The 27,840-nt window shown below is 41.7% G+C and overlaps 1 protein-coding gene across 20 annotated transcripts in view; it reads right to left on the minus strand.

Moving 5' to 3' along the window:
- LOC129717835 (uncharacterized) overlaps nucleotides 1-27,840 on the minus strand; it is an 879,733-nt gene that overhangs the window by 640,394 nt on the left and 211,499 nt on the right. Inside the window, exons 3-4 of one of the 20 annotated variants that reach the window (XR_008726752.1) lie at nucleotides 10,640-10,835; nucleotides 10,356-10,574 (exon numbers count right to left, since the gene is read on the minus strand). The exons of 18 other annotated variants lie outside the window; for them this stretch is intronic. The gene's annotated coding sequence lies outside the window, so the exon portion shown is untranslated. Of the gene's footprint in view, nucleotides 1-10,355; nucleotides 10,575-10,639; nucleotides 10,911-27,840 lie in introns of those variants that run through there. One more of the 20 variants, XR_008726751.1, reaches the window with a different exon arrangement.

A 27,840-nucleotide genomic window follows, 5' to 3' on the forward strand; every position in this document is an offset into this window, starting at 1 on the left:
CGATATTGTTGTTTGTTGGGTGGTATTTGATCATTTGCCGCTGTTTTTCAGAAACCGGAAGTCGCCATCTTAAATTTAAAATGGCATTAGTGGACAGTTTTTGGCCTCTGAGCGTCATTCTGGTTAAAGAAACACTCATATTGGGTGGTATTTGGACATTTTTGGCTGTTTTCCAGATACCGGAAGTCGCCATCTTACAATTCAAAATGTTGTCTGAGGTTGATAGGTCGATTTGTGGCTTCAGTGCATCATAAAAATTCCGTAAATACGCATATTGGGTGGTATTTGGTCATTTGCCGCTGTTTTTCAGAAACCGGAAGTCGCCATCTTGGATTTCGAAATGGCATTTGGGAACAATTTCTGGCCTCCGTGCGTCAATCTGCTTTAAGAAACGCTCATATTGGGTGGTATTTGGCCATTTTCGGCTGTTTTCCAGACACCGAAAGTCGCCATCTTACAATTCAAAATGTTGTCTGAGGTCGATTTGTGGCTCCAGTGCGTCATAACAATTCCGGAAATACCTATATCGGGTGGTATTTGATCATTTACCGCTGTTTTTCGGAAACCGGAAGTCACCATCTTAGATATCAAAATGGCATTTGGAGTCAAGTTTTGGCCTCCGTGCGTCATTCTGATTTAAGAAACACCCATATTAGGTGGTATTTGGTCATTTTCGGCTGTTTTCCAGACACCGGAAGTCGCCATCTTACAATTCGAAATGTTGTCTGAGGTCGATTTGTGGCTTCAGTGCATCATAACAATTCTGGAAATACCTGTATTGGGTGGTATTTGGTCATTTGTCGCTGTTTTTCAGAAACCGGAAGTCGCCATCTTAGATTTCGAACTGGCATTTGGAGATATGCCAAAAGAAGGAAGGGTGTCGAAACATTATGGACATCTTCGTTACACCTAAAAACATTCACTTGCCAAATTTGGTTCCATTTAGTTGGTTAGTTCTCGAGATAAGCAGAAATTTGTGCTTCATTTGTATAGAACCCCTCCCTCACAGAAGAGGGAGGGGTTCTATAAAAACATCCACCTAATAAATTTGGTTCTATTTGCTTGGTTAGTTCTCGAGATGTGGAGGAATTGGTGTTTCATTTGTATGGAACCCCTCCCTTCCTGAAGAGGGAGGGGTGTCGAACCAATATGGACATATTTTTTACTCCTAAAAACATCCACATGCCAAATTTAGTTCCATTTGCTTGGTTAGTTTTTGAGATGTGCAGAAATTTGTATATCGTTTGTATGGGCCCCTCCCTTCCAGAAGAGGGAGGGGTCTCAAACTATCTCGGCCCCTGAAACCCTTACATACAAATTTTCACGTCGATCGGTTCGGTAGTTTCCGAGCCTATATGGATCAGACAGACAGACCGATAGACAGACAGACAGACCGGACTCTTTTTTATAGGTATAGATTACACAAGACGCTCAAGAAAACAAACAATACTTTTGAAAAGACCTTTGTGTGATGGGAGCAGCGAAGCGAAATGAGATCGAAAGCTTTGAAAACAATGCCACAATACAATGAAATCAACGTTCCACTGATAGCAGAGATTACAAACGCCGAACTGAAGACTGCCGCGCTAATATCAGAAAAACATTCGCAGGCTCTTACTCTTCTATAAAAGTATATATTTAGAATTTACTCTTTCGATACTATCAAGTCACGATTATTTAGTGAATATCGAAGATAAAATTAAATAAATATCCGACGCAAAAATTTACAATTCTTGTTGAGTAATTTCTGGTAATCATATTTATGAGATAAACTTTCAATCACCATCAACAGCAGCATTGCAGTTTTTCCCCGATTGCACACGTATAGGAATGTACAAACAAAAGTGTACCACTGCAATACGAATAGTACCGCTGCAATACGAATAGAAGTGTACCGCTGAAATGTACGAATAGAAGAGTACCGCTGCAATCATATACGACGAGAGACCTGCGGTTCTTTACTCCACTAGTATTGTTGCTTTTACCGGCATGTTTTTTTTTTCAAGACATCAGTTTTTATTAGGTTATGAAAGCAGGTTCAGAAATTGTTCAAGAATGGGGATTGTTTCAAACTTTTTGGAAAACTTTTACCTTCAATACATCATATTAGTCTAAGCTCATGGAAGCAAAAACAAATTGACCTATTGGGACGGGGAGACTCTGTCAATTTTTATTTCGATATTGATACAGAGAATATCACGTCATCTGTGTTAGGAATGCTTGCATGTAATTGGTTCATTATTCGCGTAAATTTGTTATTGAAACTTTTCATCAATTTTACCGCTCAGCAATGAAATTAGAGTGATAACTAGCATATTACAAAGTTGTTATACATTTTATCTATCCAACAACATATTGGTTATTGTTATCCATCATTGGTTATGCTGTTATTAACGTTTGAAATCTGTCGCAACATTTGCCAGTTTCATTTCCAATTTTACAGTATGCATCCCAGTATAGTAAACAAAGACGTAGTCCCACGTCAATATTTTTTTTATCTAACTGTTAGATGGATTGATCATAAACCCGAAAACGCCAAAAGTAAAGCCTTTTTCCATGAAATAATTTTGCTGAAGACGTTGATAAAATCAATTTTTCACAGTCAAATCTAAAGCGATCACAATTTTTCGAACTAAGGGGTAATATGTACAAAAAAAAATTTCTTGTCGTTTTTTTATTGGCTTAAATCATGCTAAAACTATCCTAGAATTAGAATCTACATCGCCCAAGTACTGATCTATACTCAAAATTCGTTTAAACCAATTTTTACCGAACAACTTTTATGCTTCAAAATAACATTTTTCGTTTATTTTGGCGATGCTCGTTTTTCTTTTTATTTCGAGGCTTTGTAAACTAATATAAGGTCGCTGCATCGTCGTAAACTAATTCAAGGTCGCTGCATCAAGTTTCGACCGTTATAGCGTCTCTACGACATGTGCTTACTCACAATTTCCCTTTGTCCAGTCGATCAGCCATTCTCGTTGTGTACGTTCTTTGTTTAAGTTTTTCTATACGTTTTAACTGTGAGTTATATTCAAAAGTGCTTAAATGTGAGTGACAAGTTTTAGTTTTGCGTGAGATCGGACACCAACCAAAGTCGCCGAGCATGAGTTAGCGCTCAACTTTCGAAGAAAGCAGACGTGTTTTTTCTCTGGAAGTCATACGCAAGCTATTTAACAACGCCATTTCGTTTAAGTACCGTTTTGAGTGATTTTTCGCCGCGTTTATCTGCGCGATGAGTGTTCGACGCGAAAACACGTTTCGCATCGACTTCGCGAACGTACCGAAAAAGCCGTCCTTTGAAGAGCTTCACGAGTTTGTCGGTACCGTGTTGGGTCTACAGTACGAACAGGTGGTTCGTCTTCAACCAAGTAAGACACTTGGATGTGCTTTTGTGAAGGTCGTTGACCTGGAGCTGGCGCAGAAGATCGTAGCAGAACACGACAAAAAGCACGAAACCGAAGTAGATGGCAAAATCTACACGCTTCGGATTACACTGGAGGACGGAGCGGTAGAAGTAAAGTTATCGGACTTGTCCGAAGACATAACGAACGAGCAAATTGCCGAATTTATAAGTGACTACGGTGAGGTTCTGTCGGTAACCGATCACGTATGGGACAGTTAATATCGCTTCGGTGGTCTTTCGACGGGAAGCAGAATAGTGCGCATGATGGTAAAGCGCAATATTGAAAGCTACATCACGATTGATGGACAAACGACAAGTGTGACGTACTTCGGCCAGTTGCAAACATGTCGCCACTGCAGCGAATTTATTCACAACGGCATCTCGTGTGTGCAGAATAAAAAGCTGCTGGTGCAGAAGATATACACGAATGTTGCAAAGCAAACGGGACAAAAATCCGCCAAGAAACCCTCTGTTACTACACAGAAGAACACAGCCGCCAAACCTTTCGGTCCCAAGCCCGGAGAGGGAGGAAAAAATGAAAAACCAAAACCGAATCCGCTATTTCAAAGACCAGGCATAGCTAAACCTGCACCGGTAGCTCCGAAGCTGCCCTTAGCTCACACGAAGCTCTCTGTACCGAACACTATCGATCTGAAGTTCGCGAAAACGAACATTTCCGATCAACTCGTGACGCTCATGGCTCCTCCGGCAATGGTAGCTACTACCAACAGAATGACTACCCGACAAACTACCTCAACCGATGGAAATGACACAGACTGTTCATCAGCTTCAGGAAGCAGCAAGCGCCGAATTGGTCGGCCGCCAGGCAAGAAATCGCGACAAAACAACGCTGACGACGAAGAAGTTGAGGAGATTGAAGTTGATAATATATAGATCTCTTTAGACTATATAATATTTAATGGATCTCGTTAGCTATAACATCGCATCGATAAATATAAACACCATCACAAACTCAACAAAACTAAACGCGCTTAGGACGTTTCTACAAACAATGAGCATAGACATTGCACTTTTGCAGGAAGTAGAAAATGAAATCAGTCTGCCTGGGTACAACGTTGTGTGTAATATAGATTACTCCCGTAGAGGAACAGCAATAGCACTGAAAGATCACCTGCGTTTCTCGAACGTTGAGAAGAGTCTCGACGGACGAATAATCGCAATACGGCTTCAAAACACAACCATCCCCAGTAAGAATTGTCGGGCCGATGTCGGACCAATTCGCGTCCGATTCTCCGATAGATCGGTCCAACAACGGGTCGACATTTCGCTCAACATCGGTCCGATGTCGTGCTCAAATGCAACAAAAATGTCGGAGATGTCGGACCAGGGTTCATTCGCTCCTAGGGGTTCATTCGTCTTCGTGCGTCGCGGGCGAGAGGGAAGTTTAGTTGTGTTTGTTTTGAAGCAAGTCCGGTGCGGCTGGCATGCGGACTTGGTCAAAACAAACACAACCAAACTTCTCCTGCCGCAAAGAGATCACGATGGCGGGGTGTGCGATTCAATCTTCATTGTATGCGACGCAGCAACGGCGGTGTGCAGGTTGCTTTGTTTTGATTATTTTGATAGCGCGGTTTTGGATTAGAGCGCTTCATTTATTTTAGGATGGTGCATGATTAATTATTTTTATCCACTATATAAAAATGGATTTACGTAACGCAGATTTTATTGATATTATTCCCGCCGCCGTTACTGAGGTGCACAATAAGCACCATCATTTTAAATCAAGAAAGTAAGCGGTGACATGTGCGTTTTATTGCAATAAAATATTTGTAGAGTTCGGAACAATATATTTGTGAAACATTTAGGGTTTCTAAATAATAAAAATTGTGATATTATTCACATAACGTAAAACGTGGTGGCGGGGCTGTGCGATTCAAACCTCATTGTGTGCGATGCAACAACGGCGATGTGCAGGTTGCTTTATTTTGATTATTTTGATAGCGCAGTGTTGGATTAGAGCGCTTCATTTATTTTAGGATGGTGCATGATTAATTATTTTAATCCACTATATAAAAATGGATTTACGTAACGCAGATTTTATTGATGTTATTTCCGCCGTTACCGAGGTGCACAATAAGCACCATCATTTTAAATCGTTTAAAATCAAAAAAGTAAGCGGTGACATGTACGTTTTATTGCAAGAAAATATTCGTTGAGTTCAAAACAAAATATTCGTGAAACATTTAGGGTTTCTAAATTATAAAAATTGTGATATCAGTCGCATAATGTAAAACGTGGTGGCGGGGCTGTGCAATTTATACCTAGTGGTATGCGACACAGCAGCGGCGGGGTACAGATTGCTTTGTTTTGATTATTTTGATAGCGCAGTATTGAATTAGAGGGCTTCATTCATACGATGCTCCATGATTAATCTACTATATTAAAATGGAATTACGTAATGCAGATCTTATTGATATCATTCCCGCCATTTTTGAGGTGCAATGGTAATGGTAATTATTTTAAATCGTTCTAAGTCATAAAAGTAAGCTATGACGTGTACGTTCTATTGCAAGAAAATATTCGTAGAGTTCGAAACAATATATTTGTAGAACATTTAGGGTTTCTTAATAATAAAAATTGTTATGTTATTCACATAACGTAAAACGTGGTGACGGGGCTATGCGATTCAAACCTCGTTATGTGCGATGCAGCAACGGCGATGTAGCTTTGTTTGTTTTGATTATACAGGTTGCTTTGTTTTGATTATTTTGATAGCGCAATATTGGATTAGAGCGCTTCATTTATAGGATGGTGCATGATTAATTATTTTTATCCACTATATAAAAATGGATTTACGTAACGCAGATTTTATTGATATTATTCCCGCCGTTACTGAGGTGCACAATAAGCACCATCATTTTAAATTGTTTCAAATCAAAAAAAGTAAGCTGTTACATGTACGTTTTGTTACAAGAAAATATTCGTAGAGTTTGAAGAATATATTTGTGTAACATGTAGGGTTTCTTAAGAATTAAAACCGTGATATCATTCACATAATGTAAAACGTGGCGGCGGGGCTGTGCGATTTATACCTACTGGGGTGCGACGCAACAACGACGATGTGCAGGTTGCTTTGTTTCGATTATTGTGATAGCGCAGTATTGGATTAGAGCACTTCACTTATAGGATGGTGCATGATTAATTATTTTTATCTACTATATAAAAATGAAATTTCGTAACGCCGAGCTTATTGATACTATTCCCGCCGTTTCTAAGGTACACAATAAGCACCATGATTTTAAATCGTCCTTGTCAAGAAAGTAAGCTGTGGCATGTATGTTTTATCGCAAGGAAATATTGGTAGAGGTCGAGGCAATATATTTGTGAAACAGTTACAGTTTTGTGATAATAAAAATTGTGATTTTTTTTTCTTCATCTAAATGATAAAAATTGTGATATCATTCACATAACATTAAACATGAATAAAACCTGACTTTTTTTCGTTCAACCTTCAACGTTCACCATATAATTCGAAATTCAAAGCGATGGCATGTGGTTGATATTCAGACGAGGCATTCGACGAGAAATTATAGGTATTCGATTACTAAAGATATAATTCACAAGACTTCGAAAAACATGAAAAACCGTGACTTTTAATGCTTGATTTACCTCTAAATCAAAGTCTGAAGCGATGATTTGTGTTTTTTTTCTATAATAAAATGTTTGTTATTGTTTCGAATAGACATGTGTGGGAAAGTTATGGTATTTTCTTTACTAAAAACTGAGTTTATAATGCAAAATCATGTCTTTTTATGCTCCATTTTTTCTTTAAATCGTAGTTCTTTTTTTTCTACATTAAAATGTTCGCAAAAATATTTGAGGAGAAATATGTTTCACGCATATTTCACGCAGTTTTGTGAATAATGACTTTGAATGCTCAAACTTCATCTAAATCAAAATTAAAAGCGATGATATGTGTTTTTTTTCAAAAAAAATGTTTGATGATGTTTAGAAGAGACATTTGAGGAGAAACAACAGGTACCTGATAATTAAAAATTGAGATATTATTAACTACATAAAACATTCATAATGATGATATTTATTGCGTGATTCTCCTCTAACTCGAATTTCAAAGCAATGACATAAAGTGATTTCTTACATTAAAATGTTCGGTAATACTTAGCAATGAAATTTGAGGATATCTGACAAATGAAGAAAATATGGAAATATATTGCAAATAACTCAATCTGATAAATAAGAATGAGATATTATTCATAATATTACGAAGACATGTAAAATCATGAAAGTTAGTAGCCCCAAAATTGATAAATTTTAATCACATTAAATCGTTGATTCAAATGTGCACGCGAAGTGATGTTTTTGAATATCCATATTCTAAGCACCGATCTTATTTTTCCGCGTTTCGAACTTATGCGATTTTTTACGCTAAACGGTGCACTAGATGCGACATTATGCGCATTGTGCATAAAGTAAAAAAATCTAATGTCGCACGCAAAACATTTTTTTTTAATTTTCTGCTGGAACGGTATAATATATGACAAATAAATGTGTGCCGCCAATCTCAGACACGAAGCTATTTTCATCAAATACGTAAATACAAACATTGTAACAATCGTGATTGATCTTGCAGATTGTTAGACCTAAGCTTAAGAATAAAAAAAAAACAACCCTAAATGGTCATCTTACATCAACTCCAGCTGCCATATTTAATTTTGTGATGGTAATTTCCGGTTTTTGGCGAACAGCCCAAGGTAGTCAAATACCATCCAATTTTAGTGTTTTCAGAAACAGGATGATGCCCAGAGGCCAGAAATTATTCACAACAGCCCAATAGATTTTGTATTTAAAATGACGATTGGAGTATCAGAGGTGAAACGTAATATTTCTGAAGTGAAGTGCGGCAGAGAAATATAAAAAAAAAATGATTCGTATAACCGTTATGAGCTTGACGGAGAACCCGGGTACCTTTTAAAGTCTCATAAAACGGAATTTCACAGTTCACTGCAATCAAAGCTCATTAAAAGGGAACTTTTGATAACATTAATTTTTATGTAATAACAATATGCCTAACGGGGTACCCGCGTACCCATAGATTGTAATTTATGTAACATTGACAATTATCTTCCGATTTCGACACTTTTAGCATCAAAAGGTTCAGTTACTTCTCTGCATTGAAATCAGATTCAGCGGTGTCTCGAAAGAATTTTCTCATTGCTGAAAATCTGGGTTTTCGGAGATATGTTGCAAAACTGAAGAATTTCATGAATTTTCGAGCAGAATCTTACAACTATTGGTCCGAAGTTTATAAAACTACTTCCATAGGCCATTTTTATGGTGTTATAGTGATATGCCTTCGAAATGGCCCTTACGGAACAGATTCCACCGGGGCTTCTAGTGGACATAGAAACAATTGGATAACACAATGTCACATACTATCCATTATGAATATTTTCAAAACCGGTATTATATCTAGAGACTGTCAAACGACCCCCGACGCCATTTTGCATTCCAAAATGGCCACTTCCGCTATCTGGAAGAGGAAAAAATTGACCGAATACGATCGAATATAGATAATTCCGAAATCGGGATGGTGCCTATAGACCGGAAATCAACTCCAGACGCAATTTAGAAAACCGAGATGGTGACTTCCGGTTTCTGGAAAACAGCCATAATTGACTAAATACCACCCTATATGAGTCATTTCGAAATCGAAATTATGTCCGGAGACCTGAAAACGACCTCAGCGGCCATTTAGAGTATCAAAATGGCGACCTCCGGTTTCTGTAAAAGATTAAAAAATGGCCGAATGCCAGCCAAGATGGGTATATCCGGAACGTGAGGCATCAATTGTAATTATTCCAATAATATTATCAAATATTTATAAAAATCCTTAGTTTCAAAACATATTACCGAAAAAAAACGGACTTCCGAGAATGAGAATTTCTTTTCGGAGCACCGCTGACACTGATTCCAATGGAGATAGTAGAGTTGCTGAATCTTTGAGTACTAAAACTATTGAAATCAGATGAAAATTGTCAAAGTTACAAGAGTTTCAATTTATGGATACCCGGGTACCCGTCGGGCATTTAAGGGTGTTTTTTTGTCGAGCACATAACGGTTAATTTCGAATCTATCCCGAGCATCGCCGGAAGGGTTCAACTAGTAAATAATATCGAATCAATTATTATATTTAATAAAAAGTGTGTATCAATATTACAACGTCGCAGGTGTTTGAGTTCATGAATAATTAGACTTGTGTAGATCATTCGCATATCCAGGTGCGACAGCCGAAGTGATGACGTGCCTCTAATTATTAATACAGCGCTATTTCGATCTTGTTCACACCAAACCGCCGTGTAATGTCCGGGACAGTGTCGTGTTGTCGCCGTGCGAAGGAAAAATATCGTTGCCGACGATATTTTTTGCTTCCCGGAGAGTGCACGGCAGCAACTTGCGAAGTTTTTACTAGGGTAATCGCTCTTATATTAATCTCATCACGCCTTTCTGATCAATTTATCGTCAAATTTTACCATATTTTCAACGCAAAACTTTCACCCACTTGACAAAATCGAGAAGCAAATAGATTTACTTTCAAAATTTGCAGAAATTTGACGGGAAATTGAACAAATGAGAGAAATAAGATTAATATAGGTGCACCTAGGTGCTGAGATGAATAATGGAACGATTACCCTATGTGGCAGTGAAATATTTTCGTTTTTTTTATTGCATTCGCACCACGGCTTGGACACTGCCCGGAAGCAGTGGGAATAGCGCTTAATTCGCATATAACTATATATATACAACCCAGAAGTGGACAGGTATGACAAGAGTGGATAGATAAAGTGGCGCAGAGTCTGAAGCAAGAACAACCAAACGCACCGGTAAACGCTGAACCAAACGAGCAAAATAAATAAACTTTACTACTACGCTAGACTTGTCGGGAAGGGTATTGTAATTTAAACAAAAGTTCACAATAAATTGAGTTTTCACTCTTTTTGTTTATTTTGATCATTTTAACATCTAAAATACCGTAAACAGATTAAATTGAATTAAATTAAGATTTATTCTTTTTGTTTATTTATTGGAATCAATTCCTGGTAACCACAAGACATGTGTATGTACGCTGCTTTTCAATTGTGTTGGATTTGTTGCCCGATCGATGTCGCAATCGCTGAATCGTTCGTATCTAAGAAGTAAAATAAAGTAAAAACATAAGCAACTGTTCTCATAACGGGAACATTAAATTTTTACCTTTGCATTCCCGCAGAGGCAAATCTACCAATCCCTTTGGAGCTTTCTGAACTTTCCAGTTGATTGTTGAACCATGCTGTAATGTTGTTCCAAGAGTTTCCACGGAGCTGCTTAGAAGCTACAATTCATCGTCGGTACCATTTCCAGCAACAGTCGCAATAGTCCCAGCAGCTGCAGTAGTCTCAACGTCTTTTGTCTACCATCGACAATAATTTTACCATGGAAGACATTGTCAGTGACTTCTAAATATATGAAAAATGCCTAAAAATTGCTGTTAAGATACATAACAATGAATGAAAATGACAAACACAGTGTTTTTATTGTTCTGAACAATGATATTTAATGTAAAATTGATGTATTCACAATGAAAAACATAAACTATGTACAATTATTGAAACTTTTAAGTTTTTTTTATGTTTTTTTTTCGGGCCCTTGTGCTGGTTCGTTTCACTTAAGTTCGGCATTGGGAAGCTTGAAGCACACCAGATATAGGTCTCAGCTTCCTGTTGGCTGCGGCCGCATACAGATCCTTCTCGTAATTAATATAAAGCATCCGCTTAACAAAGCGGACTTTGTAGCCTTGCGGCTATGCAGCTCCCCACTTCGAACTACCGATGCTCGTGGTACGCATTTTTCATATTTCAGTCAAATAGCCTAAATATTTTTGATAAAGAATTTATTTTTATCAAACTTATTATTCAATTAGTATGCTTTGCAGTATTTTGTTGAGTCATTGATAGAATATTGCATTTTTACAAGAGTAAAAAATTGTTTGCTCGATTTGATCAGTGAACCAACTTCAGCGTGATTCGAACCAGGATCATTCTTTCTCTGTCATCAGAAGTAAATCCATTTAAATCTAGAAACACTGAGATCAATCAAAGTGTATCATGAAAAACACTGAAACTGGTTCGAACCAGGTTTAAAAACCCTGCATTTATTCATCTGCTTTGCGCCTCGGCTATGTTCTAGAACTGATGCACTTTTTGTTGTTTTCAATAGAAACGCCTAAACAAGGATTTGAATTTAAAGTTCTTAAGAGTTTATATATACTTGTGTGCTCGCGATCAAAAGTATTTTTTCTTTCTTTAGAGTTGAAAAGTTAATGAGTTTTTTTTTTAAATAATGAGATCTTACCTTTTTTTTCAAAAGAAAATATAAATAACTGGACTCACTGAAGTTCATGTACCAAAATATAATTTTTTCGACATTCCTCGCAATGAGCATGATACAGAAAGAACTACTTGTCAGAAACACGAAAAATCCTGTACGCTATACCTGAACGAAGGATTTTGCATCATTAACTTTAAATCGGTCCTACTGCTCAGACATCCTTTAAATCGGTTCTACTGCTCCAGCAACCTCCCAGATGGTCTCGAGGTACGATGCTGGCCTAACAAACCAGTCGTCGTAGGTTCGAGTCTCGACTCGGGTGAGACTGTTAGTGTCAGTAGGATCGTAGCGCTAGCCCCGCAATTGTCCCGTACACTAAACAGTTGGCTGCGAAGTCTGTGTAAAATAAACAGAAGGTCGAGTTCCGAATCGGAATGTAGCACCAAGGCTTTGCTTTTTTTACTGCTCAGACCTTTCTGATTTTTAAAGGAAAGATAATCTAGTCTAAAACATCAAATATTTTTAATTGCAATTTTTGAAATTCCGTGTCCTTTTAAATAAGAGAAATAAAAAATATATTTCGATTTTTTCTCCTTAACATGAGAGTAACCCCTTTTAGTATAGATTAATTTATTATTGTAAAAATGATGAACGCATACTTAACTTTCCCTGAGAGGTGACTGTATTTTTTTGTAAAGAGCAATTCCACAAGAACGGGTCCCCAATTGATTCGACCCTTTTTAATTTGGCTGAAAATTTGCATAGTTGTTTTTATGGGCAAAAGATGTAATTTTGTGCTATTGGTTTAACTTCCTGAAGCACGTCTCATTTTTGGGGAGCTATTTAAAAATGCTATTTTGGGAAGGTATGGGTAATTACAAATATTTTTAGAGCCGCTTAAAAGGTTTTTTGAAAGGTATGATGTCTTTGGCAAATATTGTCTTTCCGAAAATATAACTATAATATTTTTTGCTTGAAAAAAAAAGGAAGAGAAAAACAAAAAAAAAATATTTAAAAAAGCCCATATTTTTAATACCGATTTTTTTTATAAAAATACAATAAAATACCTAAACACTGAAATTGGTTCAATCGTGGAGAAATAAAAAACAAATTAAGATGTTTTGGATTTTTTTTTAATTATTATATTTGGAAGGACCAAATTGTTATCTGCAACTGTGCAGAAAACACTATGCCAATCAAAGAAAACGTTTTAGCTTTAAAAATTGTTCGAATCACCAATAGAGCAGTCTAATTAATTTCTAGTTTTTCTGCTAACTATTTTTTGAAAGAAAAATTTTTTTTTCAGGGTATTTTCTTCGGAAAAAAAATATTATCTACAACTTTGCCGAAGACGACACTACGATCACGAAACTGAGCAATTTTTATTGGCAGTGGTATTTTTTAAAACTCAATTGTAACCCTATTCATACGATTGAAATGATTTAATGTTGAAAATGTTACTAAAAACATTTATTCTGCTCGGTGCAATAAGTGAAGTATATATATATATATATATATATATATATATATATATATATATATATATATATATATATATATATATATATATATATATATATATATATATATATATATATATATATATATATATATATATACGGACGTGCAAAGTGGTCGTTCTATCACAATCCGGTCCGTGTGTACGAATAGCCAAACAAAAGAGTGTATTATTCGCGCTAAAGGCCAACTAGATTGTGAGTTGTGTCGATACGTTCTGTACCCGGCTCACAACTTTGGCTGTATTGGTGCAAAATACCAGCTGCAGTTTTGATCTGTGCACCGTGAATAGATCTTTTTAATCCAAGCCCATCAGTTGACAGTCGAGTCCGTGTCGCTGTGCTGAGTGATCTCACACCCGGCTCACTGCTGGTGGCTGTATTGGTGCTGCTGTACTGGTGCTGCTGGCTGCTTTGGGTGCAGCTTCGAACGATCGGACAACCACTGCTGGAAGGAAGAAGTAAAGAGGTACGTGTTCTTGTCGGCGCTAGTGCGCTAGTGCGCTACATTTAGCGCAATGGATATAGATCCCTCGCCTCCCGTGCCACCATCCCCGAACCCCCCTGACCCTGACCCTCCTGTTACCCCCTCCCCTGTTCATTCTCCAGTCCCCCCTCACCCCAGGCTTTACCCGGACGGATCTCAACAGGGCAGCTATACTGTTTATTTTCGTCCAAAGGCAGGAGTGAATTCAAAGCGTTTAAACATACTGCAAATTGCTAAAGACCTGACGAAGGGGTACAAGGCCGTGACCGAAATTTCCAAGGTCCGACCTAACAAGCTCCGTGTCGTGGTCAGTGATCTGGCACAGGCCAATGCTATCGCTTGCTCTGAGCTCTTCACACGCGAGTATCGCGTCTACATACCCGCAAGAGACGTGGAGATCGACGGTGTCATAACCGATTCGAGTCTGTCTGTCGAGTGTATCCTAAAAAGCGCAACCGGTTGCTTCAAAAATACCGAAACACAGGCGAAGATTTTGGATTGTAAGCAATTGCGGTCCATGTCTCTCGTCGGCGGTAAAAAAGTTTACACTCCGTCAGACTCGTTTCGCGTTACGTTTGCCGGATCTGCACTCCCTAGCCACGTCTCGATCGACCGGGTTCGTCTGCCTGTGCGATTGTATGTACCCCGTGTTATGAATTGCACCAATTGCAAGCAGTTAGGCCACACAGCCGCCTACTGCTGCAATAAGGCACGATGTAGCAAGTGTGGGGAGACTCATGCGGAAGATTCTTGCAGTGTTAATGCTGAAAAATGTATTCACTGTGGGGAAAACCAGCAAGAGCTCTCCACATGCCCGGTGTACATGCAGCGCAGAGATAAAATCAAGCGGTCACTTAAGGAGCGTTCAAAGCGTTCTTACGCTGAGATGCTGAAACAGACCGTGACCACTTCTACCATCGAACCCCTTTGATCTGTTGCCCTCTGATGAAACCGATTCTGACGATTCATCAGCGGGAACATCTTATGCCAATCCTGGGGAGTCTAGGAAGAGGAAAAATGTTTCTTCTCCTAAACTTCCCCGTAAAGGTCCTAAGATTTCCCAAAGTGTAATGAAAAGTACGAACAAACCAAACAGTGCTGCGGAAAAACCGAAGCAAACTCCTCCTGGGCTTGCAAATTTAAAGTCCCAGAAGGAGTTCCCAGCACTGCCAGGAACATCTAAAACCCCAGTTGTTCCTTTTGCACATCCAGTTGATGAAACAAACTCTGGATTAGTGAAATTTTCTGACATTGTGGACTGGATTTTTAAAAATTTCAATATACCCGATCCAATTAAAATTTTTCTTACAGCATTCCTCCCAACAGTTAGATCATTTTTGAAGCAGTTGACTGCCCAATGGCCCCTCCTTGCAGCGATTGTATCCTTCGATGCCTAATTCAACTGCGTATATGAAGGATTCTATCTCTGTCTTACAGTGGAATTGTAGAAGTATTTTACCAAAAATTGATTCGTTTAAAGTTTTGATAAATAAAAACAAATGCGATGCATTTTCCCTTTGTGAAACTTGGCTTACTTCAAATATTGATCTCAACTTCCATGATTTTAATATTATTCGCCTTGATCGAGACACCCCATATGGAGGAGTACTTTTAGGGATTAAAAAGTGCTATTCTTTCTATCGTATCAACCTCCCCTCGATTCCAGGCATCGAAGTTGTCGCATGTCAAATGACAATACAAGGTAAAGAACTTTGTATTGCCTCAATATATATTCCTCCCATAGCACAGGTTGGGCAACGGCTGCTCTTTGATTTAATAGAACTTCTTCCCTCGCCACGTTTGATTTTGGGAGACTTCAACTCTCATGGCGTGGCTTGGGGTTCCCCATACAATGATAACCGCTCCTCTTTAATCTATAACCTTTGCGATGACTTCGACATGACTATTTTAAACAACGGTGAAATGACACGTATCCCGAAACCTCCAGCGCGCCCAAGCGCTTTGGATCTATCCTTATGTTCGACGTCGCTACGGTTGGATTGCACATGGAAGGTAATCCTTGATCCTCACGGTAGCGACCATTTGCCTATTCTTATTTCAATTAATAACGGGTCAACTCGCATGCGACCAATTGACATTCCGTATGAACTCACACGGAATGTCGATTGGAAGTTATACGAGGAAATGATTTCAAAAGCGGTCGAGTCGATTCAACATCATCCACCACTTGAAGAATACAACCTCCTCGCGGGCTTGATTCTCGACGCCGCGTTGCAAGCCCAAACGAAGAAATATCCCGGCGTAACGATCAAAGAACGGCCTCCCACTCCGTGGTGGGACCAAGAGTGCTCCGATGTCTACACGCAAAGATCCGACGCGTATCTGACCTTCCGGGATACAGACGATGCCGACGACTTTAAACGTTATTCGGAGCTTGATACCAAGTTTAAAAGCTTGACTAAGGCAAAGAAACGCGGATATTGGCGTCGGTTCGTAAACGAGACGTCGAGGGAGACATCAATGAGCACTCTTTGGAACACAGCCCGAAGAATGCGGAATCGCGTAACGGTCAACGAAAGCGAGGAGTCTTCAAGTAGGTGGATATTTGATTTTACCAGGAAAGTATGTCCGGACTCTATTCCTGAGCAAAACATTGTTCGCGATGCGTCTCCGGGCTACGACGCGATAGAATCACCTTTTGCGATGGCAGAATTTTCAGTTGCCCTCCTGTCCTGTAACAATAACGCGCCTGGGTTAGATAGAATCAAATTCAACTTGTTGAAGAATCTACCCGGCAATGCCAAGAGGCGCTTGTTGAACTTGTTCAATAAGTTCCTGGAGCAAAACATTGTACCGCAGGATTGGAGGCAAGTGAAGGTGATCGCCATCCAAAAACCAGGGAAACCAGCTTCTGATCACAACTCTTATAGGCCGATTGCAATGCTATCCTGTATCCGGAAATTGATGGAAAAAATGATACTCCGTCGTTTAGACCATTGGGTCGAATCAAATGGTCTACTATCAGATACTCAATTTGGCTTCCGCCGTGCCAAAGGGACGAATGATTGTCTTGCGTTGCTTTCAACAGATATTCAGCAGGCGTATTCTCGCAAAGAACAAATGGCGTCTGCGTTCTTGGACATTAAGGGGGCTTTTGATTCCGTTTCTATTGTCATTCTTTCGGGTAAACTTCACCGGCAAGGATTTTCTCCAATTTTGAACAATTTTTTACACAATTTGTTGTCCGAAAAGCACATGCATTTTACGCACGGCGATTTGGCAACTTTTCGCATTAGCTACATGGGTCTTCCCCAGGGCTCATGTTTAAGCCCCCTTCTTTACAACTTTTATGTAAATGACATCGACGAATGTCTGGCAAACTCATGCACGATAAGACAACTTGCAGACGACAGTGTAATCTCTGTTACAGGAGCCAAAGCTGCAAGGACCATTGCAAGATACCTTGGACAATTTGTCTGCTTGGGCTTTACAGCTAGGTATCGAATTCTCTCCGGAGAAGACTGAGATAGTAGTTTTTTCTAGGAAGCATGAACCTGCTCAGCTTCAAACACAATTAATGGGTAAAACGATTTCTCAGGTTTTGGTACACAAATATCTTGGTGTCTGGTTCGACTCTAAAGGCACCTGGGGTTGTGACGTGAGGTATCTGATGAAAAAATGTCAACAAAGAGTGAATTTTCTTCGTACAATAACCGGACAATGGTGGGGAGCCCACCCAGGAGACCTTATAAGGCTTTACCAAACAACGATATTGTCTGTTATTGAATACGGGTGTTTCTGCTTCCGCTCCGCAGCAAACACACATTTGATCAAACTGGAGCGAATACAATATCGTTGTTTGCGTATCGCCTTAGGTTGCATGCAGTCGACCCATACGATGAGTTTGGAGGTCTTAGCTGGAGTACTACCATTGAAAAACCGCTTCTGGAGCCTGTCTTCTCGTATTCTTATCAAATGTGAGGTCTTGAACCATCCCGTGATTGAAAATTTTGAAAGGTTAATCGAACTTGATTCTCAAACCCGTTTTATGACATTGTATTTCAATCACATGTCCCAAAATATTAACCCTTCTTCGAATATTCCAAATCGTGTCGACTTATCAAATACTTCTGATTCTACTGTGTTTTTCGATACATCCATGATAGAAGAAACTCGTGGAATCCCGGATCATTTACGCGTGCAGCAGATCCCCAAAATTTTTTCCAATAAATATCGAAACATCAACTGCGACAATATGTACTACACTGACGGATCACTTCTTGATGGGTCCACTGGCTTCGGTATCTTCAATAACAATTTAACCGTCTCCCATAAGCTCGATAATCCTGCTTCTGTTTACGTCGCAGAATTAGCTGCAATTCAGTACACCCTAGGGATTATCGAAAAAATGCCCACGGACCATTATTTCATCTTTACGGACAGTCTCAGTTCCATTGAGGCTCTCCGATCGATGAAAGATGTTAAGCACTCTCCGTATTTCCTGGGGAAAATACGGGAACATCTGAGTGCTTTATCCGAAAAATCTACTCAGATTACCTTAGCGTGGGTCCCTTCTCACTGCTCGATACCGGGTAATGAGAAAGCGGACTTTTTGGCTAAGGTGGGCGCAACAAACGGTGATATTTATGAAAGACCAATTGCCTTTAATGAATTTTTCGCATTTGTACGTCAGAATACGATCATCAGTTGGCAAAATTCTTGGACCAAGGGGGAACTGGGAAGGTGGTTACATTCCATAATCCCCAAGGTATCGACGAACCCGTGGTTCAAGGGGTTGGATGTAGGTCGGGATTTCATTTGCGTGATGTCCCGGCTTATGTCCAATCACTATAGATTTGACGCGCATCTCCGTCGTGTTGGGCTCGGGGAGAGTGGTATCTGTGCCTGTGGTGAAGGTTATCACGACATAGAGCACGTTGTTTGGTCATGCCCTGTACACCGTGACGCCAGGTCTAGATTAGTAGCTTCCCTGCAGGCCGAAGGTAGGCAGCCGGCTGTTCCTGTTCGTGATGTCTTGGCGAGCCGTGACCTATCCTACATGTCCCTTATATACGTTTTCCTGAAATCCATCCACGCCCCAGTTTAGTCCTATCCCCTTCCGCCTACATCCAACCAAACGACAAGAACACGTTAAGACCCCGGACCCGGAAACAGCAACTAGACCCGCACGATACTCTCAGGCCCCGAGGGAGACAACCCAAAATGCCAGTCCGTAATATCTTGGCCCAGCAGCGGAACATATTTAATATGCTGCTTACCTATGGCGATGGAAAACCATCAAACAACAAATCAGTGCTTTTCATGCAAAACATTCTAGCTTAAGTTAGATTTAGTTTCAGCTCGTAGTCGGCAGCGAGGATAAAAAATTTGCTTTTAGTTATTAAGATACTTTAGAAAGTAAGCTACCAGATATAATTGGCGCCGTTAAACATTGAATTGTATTTGTGCCGTGTCAAATAAACTATAGATGAGGAAAAAAAAATATATATAAATATATATATATATATATATATATATATATATATATATATATATATATATATATATATATATATATATATATATATATATATATATATATATATATATATATATATATATATATATATATATATATATATATATATATATATATATATATAAAGTAAAGTACACTACCTGTCTATGGAATTGCCTGATGCTAACTCAGCGATCGCACGGAGGTACGATCGCGCTATGGAACACTCAAAATGATTAATTAACAAAAAATGTGTCGCTGCTCGGTGCGCTTCGGTGCAGTGACGATTCCGACGGTAACTTATATATTCTTAATACATTCCCAATATAATATGTTTCAATAGCTTTTCCAAAATGTGTTGTTTCAAAAAATTAAACCAAGCACAAAATGACGTCTTTTGCCCATAGAAACGTCTATTGAAATTGATTCCCGTCGATTGTTAAAACGTTTTTTAAGAAGACCGCATTTAAAAACTTTAGTATCCTAGAGTCGCGAGAGTTTCCAAAAAACGCGTTAATTTCAAAATCCGCGAGTAAATTCTGACATTCGCGTAGAAAAATGTTATTTCGTAAAAAAATTTTAATCATATCTGCTTAATTCTTTCGAAAAAATTAAAAAGAAGTGCTATTTCATATACGAATGAATATGAAAAAAACCCTTAGAAACATATCTCGTAAAATAACGAAGAATAGCATCCAGCGTGGATCTACCTTTCCGGAAGCCGAACTGGTTACTTGCCAGACCGTTTACACCCTCTGTGTACTTCACCAGTCTGTTGAGGATAATCCTCTCAAGCACCTTGCCCGTAGTGTCCAGCAGACAGATAGGTCTGTATGCCGATGGGTCCCCTGGCGGTTTCCCAGCCTTCGGCAACAGCACCAATCTCTGTCGCTTCCACCTGTCCGGAAAGAGGCAGTCATCCAGGCACTTCTGCATGACTGCTCGAAATAGATCGGGGGCCACTTTCATGGCCGTCCTGATGGCCAAGTTCGGGATTCCATCCGGTCCCGGTGCCTTGCTCACCTTTAGGGAGTTGGCGATCACGATGAGTTCCTCATTCGTAACCCTTACCTCCTCCACAACCTCTGCACGGCTGCCGTCTCTCACGGATTGGATGCCCGGCAGGTTGGCCGACCATCCCTGGTCTGTGTCTGAGATACTGGAACGTCGGACGTGAGACTCAGCAACCGGAGGCCAAGGATTTGGCTCGTGTCGTGGAAAGAGTCCCTCGATGATACGCTCCAGCATCGCTGGTGATCGCTCTGCAGGCGCCAACACGCCTTTGGTCTTCGCCATTACGACTCTGTAGGCGTTGCCCCACGGATTCGTATTGGCACTCGCGCATAGCCTATCGAAGCAGGCCCTTCTGCTCGCCTTTATCGCACTTTTAAGCACCGATCTTGCAGATCCGAATACTACACGGCGCTCTACCCTCTGTGCATCGGTACGTGCACGTTGCAACATCCGTCTTGCACGGAGGCACGCGCTACGGAGGTCCGCTATCGCGTCGGTCCACCAGTATACCGGTGACTTACCATTCCTAGGTTGGCGGGTCCTAGGCATGGTGGCGTCGCACGCCCGCGATAATGTGGCAACTAATTGGTCAGCACTCGGGCGGAGCCAACTGCCCCCTCGCGCTCTCTTCTCATTGCTTCTGCAAATACCTCGGCATCGAAATGCGATGTCTTCCACCCGCGGACGGTCGGAGTATTGGCTCTACCCGTCGCCTGCCGCCTCACGTTCTGGACTACGCTATAGCAGACCGACTGGTGGTCACTATAGGTGTAGCCATCGTCTACCCTCCAGTTCACGATCAGTCCTGGGCTGGAGAACGTCACGTCGATGATCGACTCCGCACCATTTCTGCTGAATGTACACTTGGTTCCAACGTTGGCCAGATCTAGGTTGAGCTTTGCCAAAGCTTCCAACAAGATCTGACCCCTCCGGTTCGTGCGGCGGCTTCCCCACTCAACAGCCCAAGCGTTGAAGTCGCCCGCCACTACTAAGGGTGTTAGTCCCGTCAGCTCCATAGATAACAAATCGACCATCTGGGTGAACCTTTCGATAGACCAACGCGGCGGAGCATAACAACTGCAGTAGAACACTCCGTCCACCTTGGCAACCGCGTATCCTTCATTTGAGGTTGACACAACCTCCTGAACCGGGAACTTGCTGGTCGTGCATATGGCCGCCGTACTGGACTTATCTGCAACCCAATTACCGTTTCCGGGAGGAATGCAGTAGGGGTCCGATACGATTGCGATGTCCGACCGCGACTCAGACGCTGCTTGGTATAGCAGCTGCTGTGCCGCATAGCAATGGTTCAGGTTCAATTGTGTCACCCTCACGCCCGTGGTTTCGTGGCCGCCTTACCGGCTGGGCACCGTGGGCCTCCCATAAAGTGCTTGGTGTCCCGTTTTCCAGTACATACCAAGCACTTGGGAGGCTCCCCGCAGTCTTTAGCTTTATGGCCAGCACCACCACAACGCCTACATAACTGGCTCCTATCGGGCCCCTTGCAGGTCCAGGACTTGTGTCCTCCCTCGAAACACCTGAAGCAAACGTCCGGCTGCTGGAGTATGCTCAGGGGACATACTGACCAGCCAACCTTAAGTTTGGCTGTCTTCAGGGCCAGAGTTGCATCGGCCGATGCAAGCCGGAAAGTGGCCACCTGGGTCCCCGCTGGACCCTTTCGGAGGCGAATTACCTCAGTGGCTACTTCCACTTCGCACTTCTCCTTGAGGGCCTGTGCAATATCGCACCTCTCGGTGATTTCATCCAGGTTTTTGAGCTGAAGAGTCACCTCTGAGGTGAGTGCCCGAATTTGCACATCTTTCCCGAGGACCTGCTCGGCTACCGTCTTGTAGGCAGCGCCCTTGTTTTTAGCATCCTTACGGAGCTCAAGGATCATCTCGCCGGTGCGAGAACGACGGATGGTCCGCACATCCGCTCCCAGATCCTTGAGCTGGGTTTCGCCTCTCATTTTCTTCAAGACTTCGGAGTACTTGGACCCCTCCGTCTTGAGTATGAGGGCGTCGCCCCTGCTTCGCGCCTTCTTTCCCATTTTTGGACGATCTGTCGCCTTCTCGTCGTTGCGCTTGCTGTCTTTTTGGCGCTCCCTTCCTCCCACGGTAACCCAAGGGTTTCCCGTAGCTGCCACTTCGGCAGACTTTTCGGCGGACTTGGAGGCCGTTGGTGTGCTATCTCGCGGGCTTAGCACAACCAACCGTTTCTTGCTGTTCTCGGGGGCTTCCCCCGGAGACTGCCTTGCTCTTTTTGCGGCTGACCCGGAGGCGCAAACCGCTGCAAACATGCAGGTGTCCGTTTGGACCGACTTCGTCGCCCTTCCGGTCACCTCCTTTGCATTCTTCTCTGCAGCCACCGCTCTTGCCTTGAGCTCGGCGTGCTCCTTCTTCGCAGCATCGACGGAGGACCGAAGCATGTAGAGAGCCTGCTTCAGGTACTTCGTCGTGTTGGTGCGACTTTTCGCAAACTCGATTATGGCATCGAGCTGCTCCGACAGCGCTACTACCTTCGGTAGCGTGTCTCGCTGTCTTCCGACCGCCTTTATCAACAGTGGACCAGCCACTGCGATGTCTTGCGTCGATCCGGTAGGCGTACTGCCTTTGCCGTCTTCGCAGGCGTCCTTTACTGCATCCATCTCCGCCTTTCTCGGCGGAGACCTCTGGATGCCTCCTCGTGCAAACGGGTTTTTCAACCCATCTGCGCCCAATTGTTGATCTTCATTATTACTGTTCATATTTGTTAAGTGGGTCCCCCTTCCAGCCGCTATCCTTATCCATACTGGAGTGGTCGCCTATCTGGTCCCATGGTAGTCTATGCCGAAGCAGTGAGGCCATGGCTAGGAGCGGCTGCCATAGCGCCTTATGAACAACTATGACACCCCCGACCGGCGCAAGTCAGGAAAGGACATCTGATCCCACTCCTGCCCGGTTCCCACCGGGCAATGAATTTGGAACGTACTGGAAGGCCTGCCAGGTTTTACGGGACGGAGACCCCTGCACCGGTTATTGTCTCGCCGTTTCAGGCCGTTGTCACACGACCTTACTAAGGGAGCTCGGCGCAGGTGCCAGCCCGGAATCGTGGTACGAAAACGAAATCCGACTCTTATCATATGGCGTTGCGACCAGTTACCGTAATTGGGAACTTACTGGCATCAATCCCAATAGGCGAATTAGTGCATTTGGGTGGTGGGAGCGGCACTATTCGCTCCGTCAGAGCTGCTTCCGGAAAATGTGGCTTTTGTGAGAATTCGGCGGCCCAATGCCTGAGTCTCACCACAACCTAGGCTAGCTCTCGCTGATGGTCCGGGACTGCGTTCTTGCAGTTAGCACTTCCGTGGCCTACGGTAATCGCCAAATACCGACCCGTGGTGGCATACAGCTCTGCCAAATATATATATATATATATATATATATATATATATATATATATATATATATATATATATATATATATATATATATATATATATATATATATATATATATATATATATATATATATATATATATATATATATAGATATATATATATATATATATATATATATATATATATATATATATATATATATATATATATATATATATATATATATATATATTTATATATATATATACATATATATATATATATATGTATATACAGTCATACCTCGCTATAAGGCAACCTTGATATAACGTATGGTATATAAGGCAACCTTGATATAACGTAACTCGATATAACGTGACTTTTTGAGATGTATTGAAATTGAAAATAAATAATACAGCAACTGTTTATGGGGTATAAAATGCTTCAAAAAACTGTTTGTAGTAAGTGTAGAAACCAATGCGAAAATTGTTCTAAATGGTCATAAGAAAGGTTTGAAAATACTAATAGGTAATGCGAAATAGGTTTTCACGCATCCTTCAGTAGCAGTTCACAGTCGTGCAACAAAAAAAAATTTATTGCTTGTTGAAATTTTCTTTGAATGGGCATAACCAAGGTTTAAAAAGACTGATAGGTGGTGGAAAATAGGTTTTCGCGCATCTTTGAGTAACCGTCAGCAGTCTTGAATCAATAAGAAATTTTTTTTGCTTGTTGAAAATTGTACTAAATGGGCATAAGACTACGGTTTAAAAAAAATACACTGGGGTCGCTTTTTACGCGGTTGGTTGTACCGCATTTAAAAGATTAGATTAGACATACTTATACTAAACCTATTTTATACCGCGTACAAATAATCTTATAATTGAGTAAAAATAATCCGCGTTATTGTAAAAATATCCCGTTTAGAAAAACGCATATCTCTGTATGCCTGAAGGGCACTGGGTACTGAAATGCCACTGCGACATTCTTGCTGATTGTCTTTTGTGGCGGGCCCCGATTGCTGTGCACAGGTTACGGATTGTTCGTACTCATTGATGGAGTAGAACTGTTTTGTTGTAAACCTGTACCCCAATTAGGTACAACATAGTTGATGAAACTAATGACCTGCTTGGGATTGGAGCTCCATGCTTGGTATGGAGTTAGAAGGTAACTTCCTAAGAAGTTGTACCTAGAGGAAGCAAGAGCTTCGCAAGAGCAAAGCAAATGCTCTGAACTCTCTGGTTTAGATTTGCAGAATCGGCAGGTGTCGTTCAACACTACGCCGATTTTCTTTAAATGATAAAAAGCGGGACAGTGTCCGGTGAGGAGTCCCGTGATTATCCGTAGGTCACTACGATTTAGACTAAGTAGCTTTCTGGCGGTTCCAGGGTTCGGATAGATAAACTGTTTGCCTTGTCTACAACCCTGTGCCTGTTGCCATTGGGATACTATTTCTAGCCTTTCCCAAGTTAATAGTTCGCTTTTGATAGCGGAAATGGACGTACCCAGAAACGGCTCGGGACCAATAAACCGCTGAGCTGATCCCTGTCTTGCTAGGTAGTCAGCGTGTTCATTACCCTCGACTCCGCAGTGTCCGGGCACCCAAAACAGAAAAACTGAATTCTGTCGGGAAAGCTCCCGTAGAGTTTCAATGCATTCCCAAACAAGTTTGGAAGCGCATTTGACGGACTTAAGTGCTAGTAGTGCTGCTTGACTGTCCGAGAATATACCGATTTTCGCATGTCTGTAGTTGCGTTGCAGACATATTTTTGCGCAGATATATATGGCATATACCTCTGCTTGAAAAACGGTGGGCCATTTTCCCAGGGAAAACGTTTCCCTGATACCGGGTCCGTATATACCAGATCCCGTTAGGGATCCCATTTTCGAGCCGTCCGTATAAAAATTGACGATGCCAGGTGGAAGATTAGGCCCTCCATTGTTCCACATAGAGCGGTTTGTTTCAATCACTCTATATGGAATATCCATGTTGGACCTAACGTCCATCCAGTCGGAGACTGTGGTTAATAGCGGAGTTAGTTTGAACTCCCTAAGTATGCGAAGGTGGCCGATTTGGTCCCCTTCAAGTATGGTTTTCCTCCTTTGCAATCTTAGAGCGCCAAGCTCTGCTTCCTTTTTCACATGAAGATGTAGAGGTAGTAGGCAAAGCATAGCTTCCATGGCTGCAGTTGGAGTTGTTCGCATAGCGCTGGTAACCGAAAGACATGCAAGTCTTTGAACTTTTTTGAGTTTGGCTTGCGCAGTCACTTCGTTCACCTTAGGCCACCACACTAGGGCAGCATAGGTGATTCTTGGTCGGGCAATGGTCTTGTAAGACCAGAGTGCCAAATCTGGTTTCAGTCCCCAGGTCTTACCGAAGAGAGTTCTGCAGGCCCAGATCGCTGAGATCGCTTTCTTAGCGGCATGATCCAGTTGTGCAGACCAGTTCAGTTCCTTGTCCAGGATAATTCCGAGATATTTGACTTCATTGCTGAAGCCCAGTCTAACTCCACTCAGTATTGGAGGAGTGATGGAGATCGTCCTTCGTCTGCCGAATGGAATTAGGACTGTTTTTAAGGGGTTTATGTTTAGACCCTCCTGTAAACACCATGACATGGTGGTATTCAGAGCCGTTTGCATTCGGCTCGACAGAGTTGCGTCATCTTTACCTCTGACGATGAGGACGATGTCATCGGCGTATCCAATGACCTCGTAACCAAGCTGTGAAAGCTTGTTGAGAAGTGCGTCGACAACTAGTGACCATAACAAGGGCGAGAGAACTCCTCCTTGCGGACACCCCTTGATCACTGACATTGTTACAGACGAATCTCCCAAGGTTGCTGTGATCACTCTGCTAGAGAGCATTGCGTGTATCCAGTTCCTTGAAGTTTGGTCGATTCCCTTATGAGAAAGAGCCGTATCGATTGATGCAAAGGACGTGTTATCGAAGGCCCCTTCAATATCAAGAAAGGCACATAGCGCCGTCTCCTGATAACTTAGGGACTTTTCAATCAACGTCACTAAGCTGTGAAGAGCAGTTTCTGTTGACTTGCCGCTTTGATAGGCATGTTGGTTCCTGTTCAGCGGGGAGTCTTTAAGAAACTCATCACGGATATATTTATCCATTATTTTATCCATCAACTTGAGAAGCGATGACGTCAGACTTATGGGTCTGAAAGTTTTAGGTAGGGTTTTGTCCTTTCTTCCAACTTTGGGGATAAACACTACCTTCACCTTCAGCCAGTTATCCGGAATATGGCCCAGGATAAAGCTGGCTCTGAAGAGGTTGATGAGTTCGGACATGATAACTGCGGCCGATTTTTGTAGAAAGATGGGTAGTATGCCGTCTGGACCAGGAGACTTCATAGGGTCGAATGAGCTTAGAGCCCAACCTATTGAAGCTTCCGTGAACAGTCGACGGGCCAGCAGGATGGACTCCCGAGACGCCATATGTCTCGAATTGTCCTGCCGCGACCCATCACTATTCAGTTCTTCGGTCTCTGTCGATCCAGGAAAGTGGGTGTTTATAAGAACCTCCAGCGTTTCCTTGGTAGTGACAGTGAGGCATCCATCCTCTTTCCTCACCTGTCCTAAACCGTTAGTATGGTCTTTGGACATCGCCTTTTGGAGCCGCGTAGCTTCCGGCAGAGTTTGGATTCTTTCACAGAAACTAACTCTGGATTTCCGTTTAGCCTTGCGTAGCTCGGCGTTGTATTTGGTGAGGGACGCCTTGTAGTCGTCCCAGTTAGACGTGATTTTTGCCCTGTTGAACAACCGCCTAGTTTCCCGACGAAGGTCACTAAGTTGATCATTCCACCAGGGTACGTCACGGCATACTGACCGCTGTGTTAGTGGACAGTTAGCGTCGAAAGCATCCATGATTCTGTTTTGTAGATCATTTGTTGCCGAATTCAGGTCAACAGAATTTCGAATGTTGCTGTAACTGAAAGTTCGTGAATCGATCAGGCGTTCCTTAAAGGATTCCCAATCTGTATTCTTGGGATTTCTGAACAGCTCTCTTTTCAGAGGGTTAGCCTCTATATTAAAAACGATGTGTCTGTGGTCCGACAAACTAGTTTCATCGGAGACATGCCAATTTTTAATCCTTTCAGAAATAGAGGCGCTACACAGAGTGAGATCAAGGACCTCCTGTCTAATAGCGTTGATAAACGTGGGGTTATTCCCTACATTACATACATTGACATCGTTAGAAGTAAGGTATTCAAGTAGGTAC

This window comes from Wyeomyia smithii, chromosome 1, assembly GCF_029784165.1.
Source record: "Wyeomyia smithii strain HCP4-BCI-WySm-NY-G18 chromosome 1, ASM2978416v1, whole genome shotgun sequence".
Classification (NCBI taxonomy): domain Eukaryota; kingdom Metazoa; phylum Arthropoda; class Insecta; order Diptera; family Culicidae; genus Wyeomyia; species Wyeomyia smithii.